The 18040-nt window shown below is 37.4% G+C and overlaps 1 protein-coding gene across 1 annotated transcript in view; it reads left to right on the forward strand.

Moving 5' to 3' along the window:
* LOC120298811 (uncharacterized protein K02A2.6-like) overlaps positions 1–18040 on the forward strand; it is a gene marked incomplete at its 3' end in the record, with an annotated part of 160410 nt that overhangs the window by 123817 nt on the left and 18553 nt on the right. The window lies entirely within an intron of this gene.

The raw sequence follows: 18040 nt of genomic DNA on the forward strand, positions 1-18040 counted from the left end.
ATTCAGATATGAGAAGTCAAGGAAGCTAACCAGTTATGGAAGGTGAAAATGCTTCTTTGTTACGTGCAAAGTACTTTCTGTGACTAGAAAAGAGACAATAGTCTTTCACTGAATCTACAGAGATGTCCCTAAACATTTTTTTTTCCTTTAAAAAAGGACTGAGAAAAAATGCTTCATCAAAATGAGTTGAAAATAGATGCAGAATAAATATTGGCTGAGTTCTAATAAATAACATCTGCAGTGAAGCAAAATAATGAAGAAAAGCTTTGCCTTCATGAGTTTCCTGAAGCATTTTACTCTCACGTATTATATACTGTTATGGACCCCGATTTGTTCGTTTTTCCTGATGTAGCAGTACTTTCTTTATTTTGTATTTTTCTGTTATACCATATTTCTGCTGGACCATTAAAGCATAAAACATTATGGAACGAAAGCTTTCTGATGATACCCACCAATTTAAATCACTGAAATGTTCTTTGAAGCACAGTCCTTGAAATATTTATTTAGCACTATGCAAGATGTACCAAGATTGGCAACAGTCATTCAACTGCTCTTCATAATCTCAATGGCATTATATCAAGGAATTATAATATATTAGGATAATAGATGCTGGCAAAAAAGAGCCAGTAATGAAAAGGAAGGAAAAAGAAAGACTGAGGAGGCAGAAAGCTGAAATATTATGTTTAGTAATGACTTTATTTAATAAAGACCATATCATTATTTAGGATCTGCTGATTTGACCTGTCAACCCAACAGATTTAAATAGGCAGAATTACTCATATTTCTTCTGCTAAGAATCAGGATGGACCATTTTTATTTTTGCAATACATATTACCACTCAGAGGAAATAAGGAGCCCATGGACCACAAACTACAAATGGCCTGGAAATTCCACCCCCACTTTTTGGGGGGAAGAGGGGCAATCTTTGCAGCTCTCAGGAAGATATTAGAAAAAAAAGTCAAATAGAGTTAGGACAACACAAAGAGCAAAACAAAGAAACTTGTTCTACTAAAATCCCTCAATAGAAAAATTGGCACTATCTTATTGTCTGGTGTCACAATGTTATTGCCCTGCTAATTTTGCAGCCCCAAATGCTAATGCTAATGCTAATAATGATGCTAATGCTAATTCTAATGATGATGATGATGATGATAATAATAATAATAATAATAATAATAATAATAATAATAATAATAATAAAAAAGCTCTTGGCTAAAGTGTCCCTAGTTCCAAACAATTGCTACTACTTGATGGAGACAGACTGCAAGTTCTAGGTTGCAGATTAGATTGGGAAGTAGAAAAAAATATTCTGGAAGATATCAATGACAAACCACATCCATGTTGTTGCCAGGGGAAACTACATGAACATTTCTTTAAAACCATGGAACTGACCTTGACTTAAAAAAAGATTACTTTTTATGCTATCAGTTACTAAATTATTTTATTATATTGCATCCATTTGTATGTATAGGTTATTGCAAGCACTGGGGAAGGTGACAAACTGGTGCAATTCTGAGCATCATAGAGGGTATTGTGAAAAGGAGAAAGGGGTGATGTAATCATCCGGGGAGACCAAATCATGTCTGGATGATAGTATCAGAATGTATGACATAATGGACAATTCATTTCTATACAGTACATAAATAAGGAAGTAGAGATAAACAATAATTTGGGATGAAGCATATATTAAGTACGAGAACTTATTCAGGTTCAATCAATCAAAATAAACTGGAAGGGACCGTGGAGGTCTTTTAATCCAACCTCCTGCTCTGGCAGAAGACCTGATACTCTCTTAACCACAGATGGAAAAAAACCCCTCTAGAACTAAATAGAAGTTTAACAGATATTGTATTATAGAATACTTAAATAAACTGGGAGAAATTCAGGACTAAAATATACCATTCCAGGATCATTGTTTCTTTGTTCAGCCTCAAGAAGAAAAAAATACCTGAAGCTCTACATTAACAGATTCATAAATCTTCTGAAGTTCAAGAAATATAGAAGTCAGGAATAGCTTTCCAGTATTAGGAAAGTTGTAGAGTGTCTCCAAAACATTTCCAAATTTGAATTATGCTGATAATTTCAGCACTGTAGTGAGAAGCTGGGCTCTGCACAAAAGTACAAGTCTTAAAAAAATATATTCCTATATGAATGAAGGAAAAGGATAACATAAAATGCTTGCATAACCTTCAACAAGACAAAAGAATGCCTCAGATAAAAGGCAGCTTGTTTTTACAAAAGCAACTATGAAGAGTACAAGATAAGGGGAAATAATGAAAATGCTTATAGAAAATTAAATGTGTTGAGTTACAAAATAGCAGAACAAGAGGGAAATAGGTACTTTAATTCAAATAAAAATATTTCATCCTACCACTGAAAAATACATACCTTATAGCAATCACTTTTTGTATCACATTAAAGGACAACAGAGGCATTTCTTAGGGTTCAAGCCTGTTCTTTAAACGTGTTAAAGTGAGTTGGGTAAAAAGTTTGATTCCTAATTAACTAGCATTTGCAGTCTTCCAATCCTTAGAGTTTGATTCTTATGTTGTGTCTTTATAAAGGAAAATTGAAACATCTGGAGTTTTGGGGTATTGTAGTCCAACATGTTTTTAACCATGTTACCAGGGATGGACAACTTTGTCTTGATGATTCCCACTTGTTAGACCAGCCCTGCAGGGGGGAAGTGTGAATGGCAGGTGCATGTGTGCATGCACAGCTCCATTCGTGTGAATAGCACACACAGCCTCTGCTCACATGAATGGAGCTTTGTGTGCAAGTGGAGGGTGCTTGCACTCATGTGTGAAGCTCCACTTGCAAGAGAAGAGGGTGCTTGAATGGAAGGCACTCATGAGCAAAGCTCCATTTGCAAAAATAGAACTTTGTGCGTGAACACGTGCCCTTTTCTCATGCAAATGGAGCTTTGTTCTCAAGCACAAGGGTCCTCCACTCATGTGAGTGGAGTTTGTGTGCACTTGCCCATCTCTCTCGTGGCCCAGTTTCAAACAAGCTGCTGCCCAGTAGTGGGCCATGGTCTAACATGTTTAATATTTTAATCCTATTTAGGATGTAGTTTGCACGCCAAACTAGCTAACAAGTAGATATTACTATCCTAATAAATTTTAAAGATTATAGTGTAAAGGATTATGTTACCATTTACTGATATTTTTATTATAAATCAAAATGATGATAAATATTTCAAGAATGGAAGAAAATATTCCTAGCAACTGTAAGAGCTCGATTGCAGCCTTCTCCAAAGTCCAGACATTTTACTATTACAATGTACAGAATTCCTAGATAGCATATAGCAGTCTACTATGAACAGATTTGAAGGGTACGATTAGAGTTAGAAAAATGGTTGCTTTTACCAAGAAGCACTGCAACCAAGAAACATCATCTGATGGTTCCAATTTCTTCTAATACATTGATGTTGTATTTGGAGCCAAAGCATGTTCACATTTCCCTTCTTGCTATTCCTACCAGTGCCAAATCAACAGCCTTCTTCAAAGGAACCCACACTTTTGAATAATAATAAAGAACATCTCCTTAATGGGTGCTGAGACAAATTTTCAAGATTTGTTTGAGATGAAAGCATCCACGTTCATCCTGGCTTAAATACTACTTAGGAAGAGCCTTGCAAAGATGGTCTTGTGGGGCATGTGGTATAACCTGGAATTCTTTTGTGCTTGTAGAACTCCATAAAGTGAAAAATATATATTTTTTTAGCAGGATTTCTGCCACTGGTGAACTTGATCCATGTGCTGCTTGATTCTGTTGGTTAGGATATGTGCTATTTCAATTATGGTGACTCTTTTCCCTTGAAGGAAAATTGTAATCCGGTTTTATTCCAGTCTCTGAAGATTGCGAAACTTCTTTTATAAATATTTTAATCAATTCAAATAATCATCATTCTTCCAAAACCATGAACGCTCATGACAGAATGATTGCAGGATAATATTGCTTGAAGGCTTCATTGTTCATGATACAATGCAAATGTATGGATGGAAACAAGTGCAAATACCAATGAAATGCTAGTAAAATATGCTTGGCTGGAATTCAAATCAGCAAACTGATATGGTAGAAAAATTTCCTGAATTTAGCTAAGAAGATTAAAATAAAATATTTATTTACTTAAACAATCTATATAGCTGCCCATCTAAGGCAATAACTCTTGGTGGCGTACAAGAATTAAAATCAACAATCACCAAGAAGTGCCCAAATAATGAATGTGCAATTACAGAAAAGAACATTAAAAATTCAGTACTATGGCTTAGTGCTTATACTAGTAATCAGGATATTAAACTTAAGCACAAATGTGAATATATTGTAAATCAGTCTTTAGTTTGCTGCAAGGTATAGATTTTATAAATTATAACTTCTTGCAGAATATTTGTTTTTTCAATTTCCTAGTCTAGGCAAAAGCTCTGGAAAACCCAGACTGTTTCACTTTGAAATATGAACTAGAACCACATTGTTTAGCTTCAAAGATAATCTAGACCTATCAATATTTTCCTTATTACGACCAAAGTGATATTTTCTAATTTTTGAAACAATATTTAGTGGTTTTTTTTCCAAAGATCTCCCTCTAATCCTTTGCCCCCATCCATTTAAGCATGCATTCACTTTAGTTGATGCTGACTTGAATAAAGAATTCATATTGATATTTCTGAAATACTGAAGTACCACACATGCACAAACCGTGCAATACATTTTGTGTATTTTAACCGAATAATAAGTATGCATTTTCTTCATCATGATAAGAGGGTCCTGGAACCAATTATCTTACAGCTAAAGGGAAATAACAGAGTATAACAGCATGCCCAGCAATTAGAGTGCCATTTAAATTGGGAGCCAGACTATTGCAAAAGTTGTTACTTTTACTATTTCATTGTTCCATATTTTTGCAGGAATTCATTTTGCTGTCACTGTAAAAAATACAGTTTAAAATCATTCTGTGGAGAATGTAACCATTCTGTAGCAACTGCAGCTAGAGGAAATTTTCATGTTGCCAAATTCTTGCATCTACCTTAGCAATGAAGGACTGAGGTTTCTGTTGAGGGTCTGGTTCATTATACAATAAACCCACCTGGACAGTTTTTGAATTGCTGAGCTTCAGCAGTTAAATCCCAGGGGGAAATATCCTGAAATAATTATTGATGGAACTTTTTCAGGTCAGGAAAATTTGACATACCAAGTGAGATGTGTAAGAGAAGAAAATAATATCTGCAGTCTTCATTGCCTTACAACAATCATGTAAGCTCTAAAGAAGTACCAAAAGAAGACTTTCTGAGCAGAAAGTCAGAAGACAGAAGAAAACCTGTATAAAATAAAAAGGGTAGACTTTTAATGATTATGTGCCGTCAAGTAATTTTTGACTCATGCTGATCACAAAGATACATTTTCTTCTTGATGATCTTCCCTAACACGATGTTTCAGATCTTCTAATGGTGCACCCATTGCCACCATCTTGTTGCTGATTCATTGTCTTCTCCTCTTTCTTTCCATCATTTCCAGCATTAGACCCTTTTCCAGAGAGCTGACTCTTTGCATAATGTAATTCCTTTCACATAATGCTTGCTGGTGATTACTATAAATACAATTTAATTTGCAAAGACTACTACTTAAATCCTGTATGAAGAACAGAACTGGGTACATCTAGTTTAATGAAAAGAAGAACTAGGAGCGACAGGCTAGCGATGTCTAAAGAGCTGCCACAAAGAAGAGAGGATCAAGCTATTCTTCAAAGCACCTGAAGGCAGAACAAGAATCAATGGATGGAAATTAATCAAGGAGAGAACTGATCTAGAAATAAAGAGAAATTTTCTGACTGTTAAATCAATTAATCAGTGGAACAACTTGCATGCAGAAGATGTTGGTGCTGGAGGTTTTTAAGAAAAGATCAGACAACCATTTGTCTGAAATGGTATAGGGTTTCCTGCCTGAGCAGGGGGTTGGACTAGAAAATCTCCAAGATCCCTTCCAACTCTGTTATTCTATTCTGTTCAGACTTTATGCAATGGCATTTCCTCATTTGCATGTTAAAAAAAGAATCTGTCTTATACTTTGGGGCTTTGTTCAGTATTATGGAACTGTAATTAATAATGCAAAGTGATCACCGTGGAGTTTGCCTGTCAATTTTGCCTAAGTTGTCTTTAAAATTGATGTGCCATCAATATGAATATAATTTATTCACTAATTTATTTTTAAATATGCCAAGCATTGACAAATCACTATCACCTTTTTTTTGCTAATATCATTGGGGAATTTCAATATGCTGGATCAATGAGATGTTTCAATAATGATATAAGCTATAAAACTAGGACAGATCTGAACAAAATTTAGATCTGTGCAAAACTCTGGTGGGATGATTTGATAAATCAAATCAGTGATGTTTCAGTGGAATCAGCCCAGTCTAAGCAGATCTGCCAAATAATAGAACTCACTTAAGTCATCTTTCTCTGTTTCCTTCAAATCGTTCTCCATGTTAGCTCTGTCCAATGAAATTTGATGAGGTGCTTTATATCATAGAGGAAACACCAACAAAGCAAGGAAGCAATGTGATTTTGTTCAGTGAGGAACTTGGGGTCTCATCAAAGCTTCTCAAAACAGTTGCAATAGCTGAAAGAGTCTTCAATATTATATGGACTATGCATGTACAAAGCCTCTTCAAACTCCTAAACTGGGTCCTCTATGGCAAAGCATTTTATCAAAGTAAAATTAAGTTGCTTTCCAGAGATTTAATGTATAAACTGGTTGCTGCATTATCAGAACTAATGGCCTATTACTGTTCATCCATGTGAGTTTTTTTTCTTGTTTGGCTGCCTTAAAACTAAGTTTGTGTTTGTATGTTTAATACCAACTCTTGAAAACAAGGCTCATTTTGCTGAGAAATGTTGCCCACAGAGTGCATACTTAATGTACAATAATGGAAACTTAAAGCAGAGATTTTGTATCATCTGCAATGGCACATTTTTGAGAAATAATTTGCTGGACCTGGATGTTCTTGGTTCCCCTGCGTACATTGCCATCTGGTTTTAAAAGAGCAATATACATGCCTAGCCTTCAGCTATTTTGCCAGCAGTTCAGGAAATTGGATACAGAAGCCAACAGCTTGACACAGATAGTGCCACTTTCTGCTTTCACCATAAATACAAACTGCAGGCTTTTAAAATTATAAGGCGGGATGGTTTTCCTCCACAGCAGCCACCAGCTTAAACTGCTATGATCTATAGAGACCATATCAAGTGATATCAAATATCAGAGTAGTTTGTATATCGCAGAACCTTCAATCAAGTGTGGCACACATTCAAGAATTGGATGAAAATTCAGCATGTGTAACTATGATTTACAGAACAGCCAGCAGTTTTCTGCCTCCTGTTCAAAGTGTGAAAAGATAAACATAAGGACAGCATGAATGAGTTTTAAACTATAATGATGCAGAATGTTATCAGACACAAGATACTTTACCAGTATATTCAACCTTAACATGTCCCTGTTCACATGTTCACTCTAAAGACAGCAGTCATACATGCATCTCTATTTCACATCTAATGACTGGAATTGCCGATTAAATTTTATAACATGTAATGCAGTTGTCATAACAGCAACAACAATAATGATATATTCATGTTGCATTGTTTCTCTTGCTCCATATACTTTCTTTAGAGTGATATAGCTACAGGTAGTCCTTGACCTATGATCACAACTGAGCCCAAAATTTCTGTTGCTAAGTGAGCCAATTGTTAAATGAGTTTTGCCCCATTTTACAATCTTTCTTGCCACAGTTGCTAAATGAATCCCTGCAGTTGTTAAGTGAGTAACACATTTGTTAAATGGGTCTGGCTTCCCCACTGACTTTGCTTGTCAGAAGGTCGCAAAAGATGATCACAGGACCTTGGGATAGTGCAACCATCATAAATATGAGTTAGTTGCCATGACATGACCGTGGGGATGCTGCAACAGTGGTAAGTATGAAAAACTCTCATGACTTTTTCCAGTGGTGTTGTAACTTTGAACGGTCACTAAAATTAAGGTAAGTTGAGGACTAACTGTATTTATATTTTACATTATTAAATAGGGCATAAGGTCCTTTTGAATGTCTCACCAAATGCATGGAGAGAAAAAAATAATGGACAATTGCACCAAATGCCGCCAGTGGAAGAAGAAGTTCTCAATTTCTTTTGTTTCCTTTAGCAACAAGGAGAAGCATCATTGCTGAAAAACACCCAGTAGAAAGCATTCCTTTCTCATGTGTCTCCCTGGAATTCAATCAAAGTGGCATGAGGATTGCACAGTAAATGTTAGGATATTCATCCCTACTTTTTTTGCCACTCATAACTAAATAAGTAGAAGACCATTTCATTCAACCCTTAAGAATTTCTTTGGGATCCTTCACCCCTTTGAAAGAGTCTCTAAAGCAAATTCTCTTTCATCATATTGTATGAGAACTGGGAGCACAGAAATGCAGGAGAACTCTGTACTGTATATTATATTACAAAGGATGAAAAACAAATCTCTCCTCTCATTCTTGGCCAAGGGCAAACTGAACAGTCTCTCCTTGGTGAGAAGAGAAGGCGTTGCATTCTATGCCAACAATAGTTCAGGAAGTAAAGTAAAGATGGTGGATTCAACTAAGTGATCAATGTCCTGATTCTTTATTATGTGCAGATAATGTATATTAAAAAGGGCATTGCTTTGATCGCATAATTGTTCCTAGAAGCTCAACCTTTTGTTTCATCCCTGTTTGAAACCTTGATAAAATTTGTTGGATTTAGGCATTTTTAAAGATTTTTTTTGCCCAAGCTCAAAACTTCTTATTTGACTATTGCTTTGGTAATGGCGTTTCCTCCTATCCTTGCCTGCAGAGGCAATTCCCTCTACAGTTATTTACAAAAGCATAACTTTGAAAGGGACCCTGTAGATCAGTGGTTCTCAATCTTCCTAATGTCATGACCCTTTAATACGGTTCCTCATGTTGTGGTGACCCCCAGCCATAAAACTATTTTCGTTGCTACTTCGTAACTGTAATTTTGCTACTGTTATGAATCGTAATGTAAATATCTGATATGCAGGATCAGACTCTAGACTCCAGAAAATAGAACCATCCAACAAAAGGAATTCCACAACTACAGGCAGTCCTCACGACCACGACTGAGCCCAACATTCCTGTTGCTAAGCAAGGCAGTTGTTAAGGGAGTTGCACCCATTTTACGACCTTTCTTGCTGCAGTTGTTAAGTGAATCTCTGCAGTTATTAAGTTAGGAACACAGTTGTTAAATGAATCTGGCTTCCCCATTGACTTTGCTTGTCAAAAGTTTGCTAAAAATAATCACATGACCCTGGGACACTGCCACTGGTCATAAATACAGGCCAGTTACCAAGCATCCACATTTTGATCACATGACCAATTGAAGGAAAAGCAGCAAGAGAATGGAAGAAAGGAAAAGGGTTATAAATAAAAAATCAGATCATTTTGTGGATGAAGCGAGGGGTACGTGACTACTTTTTCATGGATGTTTCCCAAAACAGAAGGATATGACTTTACAGCTGTCCCAGATTCCAGCTATTTCATTCCCTCCTTCCAACATTTTCACCTTCCACTGGCGTACCTGATTCTCATCTAAATGTTTTCTGACAAGTCCCTCTCAAAATGCATTTTCTTTTTCCTAACAATTTCTGGCAGTGGAGTATACACTTCCCCAATTGGAGCCTCGCCTTTGGATCCCGACCAATAAAAGGAAGCCGTTTAAAGGCAGGAGGAGGAAAAATTCCGAGGTTGGCTTGCTCCCGATTCACGACGAAAAAGGTGAAGGGAAGCTCGCAATTCGGGCTGGCAGGCAGGCAGGCTGGCTTGCTGGCTTTCTCGCCCGTGCCAACTCCCTTCTCTTTGGTTGCAGCCGGGCGATTCTGAGTTTAAGCACAGCTCCTAGCAACCCTCAGGGAAGGAATAAAAATACAAAAGGAACCCACCCCGCAGCTAAGCCCTCCAGCGTGCTGATTCCACAGCTAACAACCCTTCCTTCCCTCCCTCCCTCCCTCCCTCCTCCTCCTCCTCCTGCATCACCCCCCCTCAACTCCCTGCCAGCCCATCTCCCCTCTTCCATAGAGGCTCGAGTGACTGCACGCAAGTGCGATTTGGAGCAGCTCCGCCGGCTTCACAGATTCCCCAAGAAGATACGTCACGGATACCAATTTCTGGGCTGCGGCTTCTGATTGGTGAAAAGGCTGGGAGAAGGCGGGCTGAGTTGTTGGCTTTTGCTAGCTCTGCCTGAGAGGTGGGGAGTTACTCCTTTGATGCTTTAAGTCTTACCATTCTCTGTGTTGTTTTTATCCGCCTGGAGACAGATAGAGAAGCGGTGTCTCGGTTCCTAAGACCATCAGATGGTTTTCTGATGGTCTTAGGTGACCCCTGTGAAAGGATCATTCGACCCCCAAAGGGGTCACGACCCACAGGTTGAGAACCATTGCTGTAGATCCTTAAACCCAGCTTGTTGCCAGTACAGAAATTCAAGTTAATCCTCACAAATGCCTATAAGACCTTTGTTTGAAAACATCCAGGGAAGGTTCAATTTCTTGAAGAATTAGTTCTACATGTTCAAGGCATAGAAAAATAGAAAAAGACATAAAAATATAATTCAGAGAACCACAATTGCTGCTCTCCTGATCTGTTGAAGGAAGTCTTGTTTTATGACTCTTTTCCCACTACAATCTAATGCAGGCATGTCAAACTCGCGACATCACGTGATGTCGCTCAACATATAGGGCCAGTTTTGCCATTGCTGGCAATGGGGTGGGCGCGGCTTCCATGTGACATGTCCGGCCTGTGGGCCGGCAGTTTGACACCCCTGATCTAATGGAATAGCACCTGGATGACTGTTATTACACATATAGAAAGCTTGAGAAAGCAGTTTCTCAAGAGGGCTACAAATATAGATACCACAGAAATGCAGACCTGAACAACCAAACTGACTTTTGAGTGTGGATTTTCTGTTACAAATCGTGAGGGAAAACAACACTTTAGATGCAAGAGCTGCAAAATATACAGTATCTATATAGAGATGCATTACTGTATATGCATGTGTATTTCTTTAAATGTATATATAAATCCATGACACAGAAAAAGAAATTTAAGGAATACAAGTAACTGGCTAAAATTCCTAAACAATGCAGGGAGATTAGAATTCGAAGGTCTGAACTAGGAAACCAATTTTGCCTTGGTGAACCACAGCATTTTTGTGTAAACAATGCAGCAAGAAGTGCTGTAGTTCCAATTCCACCCTCATTAGCTTTAGATAAATATTGCCATCCTTCACCAGTTGCTTTGAGTAATAATTGCCATTCTTCAGCAGTCTGAAGGTTGCAAATCATACCTAATAAATGGACTGAGCATGGTGTGACTGTCATTGATTCTAATGGGGCTGTATGCGTGACATTCCAAATATTTGCTTTATTTTCATTTGGCATAAATGATGAAGAAAGATAAAAGAATTGCATTTCTAATATTGTATTGGTGTCCACATAATAGGTTTCTCTGCTTCTTAATATAGTCTCATGATACCACAATGCAAATAAAACTGGTGCAGTTGGTACTAAGTATTCATATCACAAAGATGTATAAAAGGAAAACAGTTATTCCTTTCCTTTCAAGACCCCTTGCCCTCCACACTTGAGAAGTGTCATAAAATATTGGGAAGATAAGAATCTCCTTTGCTGAGCAATAGATTTTTGGTTTCATTTGCTAGTGCTATGCTGACTATAGACAAAGGAAACCCATTAGCCACAGGAACTATATAAAAATACCATGTTTTAAGCAACATGTATCCAGAAATATTACATTGGAGATCAAAAGAAAAGGAAGGTACAGTTATGCTAATAGGGGTGTTATAGGTTTCTTACAAACCTGCATGTGATATCAGAAAGAATGCTACATAGATCCAATAGATTCTTAATATTCACTATCCTGTGATTGATTTAGCAGAATTCCTCAACCTATCCAGCTTTGCAGGTTGGCGGGGGGGGGGGAGAGACAGAGGGGATGGTTCTGTATGAGTGGCTGGCAAGTACGTGCGCAGCTCCATTTGTGTGAATGGAGTGCACGTGCTGCTCATGCAAATGGAGAATGCATGCAAATGCTCACTCATTGCTCGCACAAGTGGGGATGTGCATGCACACTCGCCCACCGTTTCTGCGGCTCAGTTGTAAATAGCTCATTGCCCGTTAGTGGGCCGCAGCCCAGTGGTTGGAGACCCCTGATTTAGAGTTCTCAAAAATCTCTATGGAATTTATGAGTGATTTTAAATAATACATTAGAGACCTCATTCCCATAATATACAATTCCTTATCCTTGCTTCTATCTCTAGTTGCTTGGCCTTCTCCAAATTTGTTCTAGAATATTGCAGATCTTTGGGAAGGCCATTTGAAATTTTGAAAGTTGTGTCGTCTCACAGAAAATGTCTAATATGGAGGGTCTTGACTTTTGCCAAAATGGTTGTCATGATAAATGTAGCTTGAAAAAGAAACACCCAAAGTGTCAGAAAGCAGTCCTTCTGGACTGCATTTTGCTTTGTCTTCTAGCTTTGTAGCAGATTCTTGATCCATCATGTAGTTTGTGATTGTTGTTTTTTAACACACTGCTAATAAAACACTGGCTGATAGCCTTATGCTATTTTTAATTTCTAAGATTTTCTATGGTTTCCCAAATGCAGGCCTACAAATAAATACTTTAAGCATATTCTCTGCTTTTTAAAATTAAAGTAACTCATATTTTAAAAATTAATACCAAGAAAAGCACAGAGACTAATTGATGCCAAATTTGTACCCATAGGTGCCATATTGACACTCGCATCTTTCGTGAACTTGTGAAATTTAATGAGGTTAAAAGAACTGACATATAGTTGTTCATCCTCTGAATATCCAAATTTTAGAATACAGATTTTAATGTTAGATTTTATCATCAAGATATCTGACTAAAATTTAAGTGGCAGGTGGACATCTAAGTGTATCAAGCTTATATTTATCTGTGCAATTAATGTAAAGCTAATTAATATTCAGATATTGACAGATGTTGTTCCTGAGCTCCTAGATTTCACCAAATGTTGTGCACTTCGTAACAACTAAGGCTTAAGTCTGATATTGACAACTGCTGCAATCAGCTGCCAGATATTATTAGATTCTTTTTCAACTTTTAACTCTTGGATGTTTAAATAGTACCATGTTTACTATAAAATCTTTGAAAGTTACATTCAAGGCCCTGCTCACTGTCACACATGCTCTTGTAACATCCCATCTGATTTCTGCACTTTGGTCTCCTTGGGACTGTCCTTGAAGAGCATTTGGAAGTTTCAACTGGTGCAGAATGCAGCTGCACGGGCAGTATATGGTATTGGTTACTTGGCATGTATGACACCATTGCCACAGTAGGTGAAATTCAGGGTGTTATTTGTCACCTTCAAAGCCCTTCATGGCTTTGGACTGGGATATCTGACAGATGGTCTGCTCATTGTTTCTTTTTGTCCAATCCAGTCTGGCAAGATGGGCATGCTCTGGGTTCCATCAGTGGGGAATGTGGTCTAGCTGTGCTCAGAAGGCATAACGTGTCTCTTTCATGCCCTACACAATGATCATCCTTCCCAGAGATTAGATTGACCTCAAACCTGCAGGCCTTTTATAACCCCTAAACACCAGGTTATTTGCCCAGGCTTGGGCCCTGCATGTGTAAAGAGGACTCTGGTTGTGCTAACAATTATGACATTTTTCTCAACTGCTGTGTATTTTAATTTTTGTATTTATGAAGGTAATTTGCTTTTAATTTATTTTAATATTGTTTGTTGCCCAGAATCTCTTGCTGAAATGGGTAGCATACAAATTGAATAAATAAACGATGGCATCAGTATAGAAAACACATGGAAATTATTCATCAGTGAAATTAAGTTTTCCAGTTTCATGTTCTCATGAATTACAAAAATGTTACATGTTTGTTATGGCTTTTGTTTTATTTTGATTTTTTTAAAGAACAGAGAAACTATTCAGAAAATAGACCTTTTTTGTATATTGAAAAAAAATTACTTGAACAATTTAAAGGCATCTGATTCGACAATTTAATATAAATCATTCATCCAATTTAGAAAGTTAGTTTAACTCAGAGATTCAGTTGAATTGGTTTTGAATAAAACTTTGGAATGAAATCAATATGCGTTCATATTAACTGTACTTAGCTAATTGTAATTTAAATTAAGTCAATTTAGCTTCTTTCCTGATATCACATCTACTTTGGCTTGATCTCATCCACTTCCTTAATAAGGTCCAATCATCCCAAATGGACCGCATTGATTTTATCCTCCCCCACCATAAATTGTCTACTTCTAGATTTTAGAAGGATCTTGGGTTTCTTGATCCCAATCACACTTTAGCCTATCTGCTTGAAAAACTATAAGTCCAAAGCTAAAGCAAATATCTTGTTGTAGCTTATTATCTATTACAGAATGTATGCTCTATGTAATTTGAACCATCATGCCAATCATCTCCTATCTCTTAGACAAAACAAATAACCTTGACTTTAGTAGCTGGGAAAACATGTCAAGGGTAATTATATCTGAAAAGATAGGATCTACTCATGCAGGAAGTAGAGAGAGGCAAGCAGCTTATATTCCTTAGTTAGCTTATATAACTGATTTGGGCCTAATACCTGCTTTAGCAGAGTTGTATCATGCTGCTGACAATGGTACTTGCTATTTCTCCAAAAATAAGACAAGAAAAAATTTATTACGAATAGGGCACTTTAAAAAATCATATTCAAAAATACGGCATGTGACTATTATCTTAAATAAACACTTAAATAAACTTCTTATTTTTACAGTTTAAAAGGTAGTTTGGAACTTTAGTAACAGATTGAAGAATTTTTTCTCTTTCAGCCAGAGTGTCAAGATCTATCCAAAGGATAACAGAATAGTTATAGAACTGGGGAAGAATATTTGGCTTTATAAAAAGTTAATTTCTGCAGGCATATGCTGTTGAATAAACAAAATGCAACTATAAAACATTTTTTTCCAAGTGGGTAATAATTGAACACATACTGTGGTGCTTCTTTTTTTGTGTTGCCTATAGATTCATTTTCTTTATGTTTTCTCATAAATTCATTTGCCTGGCATTTTATTAGAGAAGTAATAGAAATTCATAAAAACAGGGCATCCAGAAGAATATTAGAACTATATTTCTTAATAAAATAAGAACATTATTAGAGAAATGGGGGAAACGAACAAATGCTGCAGCTATAGAGACCTATTTAAAAAGAGCCAAATTGTTGTGATTCCTCGCCAGCCAGTGGATCCGGCAGCTGAGTCTGAGGAATCAGAGAAGGAGGAGGGGCCTGGAGTGACATTAGAGTCAGAAGAAGGCTCTGAGGAGCTCCAAGACTTACAGTCAGATGAGGAGCCTAGCCCCTCTACTCGCGCTCAAGCTGAGACACAGCTGTGCTGGGAGCCTGAGTTGGACAGTGATGAAGAACAGCTGGAACAAATTCTGGATGCATGAATGCGCAGGCAAGAGAAGCGAGTAGGACAGACGAATGCGATGGGGCAGCTCCAAAGGCAAAGAAGAAAGCTTAGGAAGCCACGCCTTGGCTGAATTATAAAAGGGAAGGTGTGGGAGGTGCTGGTTGCTGAAGGCAACTGTTTGTGTTGAGGATTGAGTTTCTGTGGACTGTGTTTGTTGCCTTGGACATTGACTCAGGTCTGTGAGAATAAAAGGGGTTGGTTTTTTTCTTGTGGTTTCTGCCTGTTTCTTGGAAGAGGGGTTTTCTCCTTGTGAGCATAACAAGGACTCACATAGGCTGCGACAGAACACAAATAGCTTTTGCATCCAACTTCCAGATTATGATTCTCTGTCATTTATAAATATTCAGATGTAATATATCAGTTTTCGTTAAATGGAAAATGGTTTCTAAATCACTAAAACTGGCATTTTGGTAATGTGATCATAGAATGTTTGCTAAAACTGGTAACCAATGCTGTTCAAGCAACAGTGATGCTATCTAAGCTGCCCAGGAGCCTTAGAACTGTGTGCACCACTACATTGTGCATCCAGATATAGCATTCAATATACTTCCAGGTAGCCCCATATAGAGCACATTGGGGTAATCCAAATGATGTCTAGGGCACAAATGACTGTGCACAGGGTCCCATGATTTAGATAAGGGCACAACTGGTGCACAACCTGAAGTTGCACAAAGGTGCTCCCAGCCATGACTGCCACTTGCTCTTTGAACAGATATCATGAGTCTAGGAGAAGCCACAAGTTTTCTGAGGAAAATGCTAGTAGTCCTCAACTTATGGCTGTGACCTAGTGACCATTTGAAGTTATGCAGACTCCTCAAAGAAACTTACAACCTAGTTTCAAAATTAAGATTTCATTTCCCCCTCCCCAACAATCATATAATTTCATTTGGGGCACTGGGCAACCAGGTATGTATGCCCTGTAGTTACATGACCATGGTTTACACTTTTGCTGGAAAACAATATTTACTTCCTGTTTCCAGAAAAAAACTGGCCTGTGGCATTCACTTAATGACCATTACAGAAAACTGATCCAGTCATGTGACCTTACAACTCTCATGACCCATGACTGTAATTTCTAGGGTCAGTTACAATCATAAGTTGAAAACTATCTGAATTTATCTCTCTACTTTGTGAAGAAAGATTGCTGAGTCTGTTTTATTGGACAGGATCATCTTTAAAGCCATGATGGTGCAATGGTTAGAATGTAGTACTGCAGGATATTTCTGCTGACTGCTGGCTGCCAACAGTTCGGCAGTTCGATCTTGACCAGTTCAAGGTTGACTCAGTCTTCCATCCTTCCGAGGTTGGTAAAATGAGGAGCCAGATTATTGGGGGCAACATGCTGACTCTGTAAACCGCTTAGAGAGGGCTGTAAAGCATTGTGAAGCAGTATATAAATCTAAGTGCTATTGCTATTGTTATTAATTCAGTCTTCCATCTTTCCAAGGTTGGTAAAATGAAAACCCAGATTGTTTGGGGCAATATGCTGACTCTGTAAACTGCTTAGAGAGGGCTGTAAAGCACTGTAAGTGGTATATAAGTCTAAGTGCTATTGCTAGTGCTATTAATTCCAATATAATATTTGAGTTATCACTACGTAATATAAAAATTTCTGTACTTTTGGGAAGGAGTATACAAATTCAGAAGCATATTTTAACAGGCCTAAAATAAACCCTAGATAGCAATAGTATGCTAGAGTATTTACCTGTTCACTCTGTGAACATCCAAAGTCAAGACATTTGTTTGTTGCACAGATCACAAATTGCTTTCATTTCTCAATCTTGCATAATCCTCACCATTTGCAGAGAAACAATCTTAAAATACCTTCAACAGTGGATATCAAATTTATGGAAAGACTCTTCTTCTCCATTCTTGTTTGTCAAAGTCCAGTCTTTTGCTTTTTTACCTTGTTAAGTCTACTAATTTTTTTTGTAATTAACTAGTGTGAATAACAGCTGATAATAATAAAGATCAGTAAGAGTCATATGAATTTAAAACTCCTTCTAAAAGTTTTAAGATTCTGAGAGGTCTAAAGACACAATGATAATTTCATCTCTTATCCTAGATTTAATTGAAGAAGGGAGGAAGGGAAAGAGGGAGGGAGGAAGGGAGAGAGGGAGAGGGAGAGGGAGAGGGAGAGGGAGAGGGAGAGGGAGAGAGAGAGAGAGAGAGAGAGAGAGAGAGAGAGAGAGAGAGAGAGAGAGAGAGAGAGAGAGATGAAAAGTAATAATTTATCTGATACTTTCAAATACTGTGCTAATATCTTTGACTCTCCTCCTGTCTATGTGGGCTCAGGAGCAATAGCCTCCATTACTCCACTTAAAAAAAAAAATCTTGTTCCATTCTATTCCACATTTCAGATATATTTCCCCAAAATGTCATTGGAAAAGTCCATAAAGATTTTTGTGCAAAAGAGTATTTTCTCTATGAATTTTATTTTGGTGGATGCATATCAGAAATATTTTGATATGGTTTTAGAGCTGGGTACT

This window comes from Crotalus tigris, unplaced genomic scaffold (genome assembly GCF_016545835.1).
Source record: "Crotalus tigris isolate CLP2741 ecotype Arizona unplaced genomic scaffold, ASM1654583v1 scf7180000024151.2778019, whole genome shotgun sequence".
Lineage (NCBI taxonomy): Eukaryota > Metazoa > Chordata > Lepidosauria > Squamata > Viperidae > Crotalus > Crotalus tigris.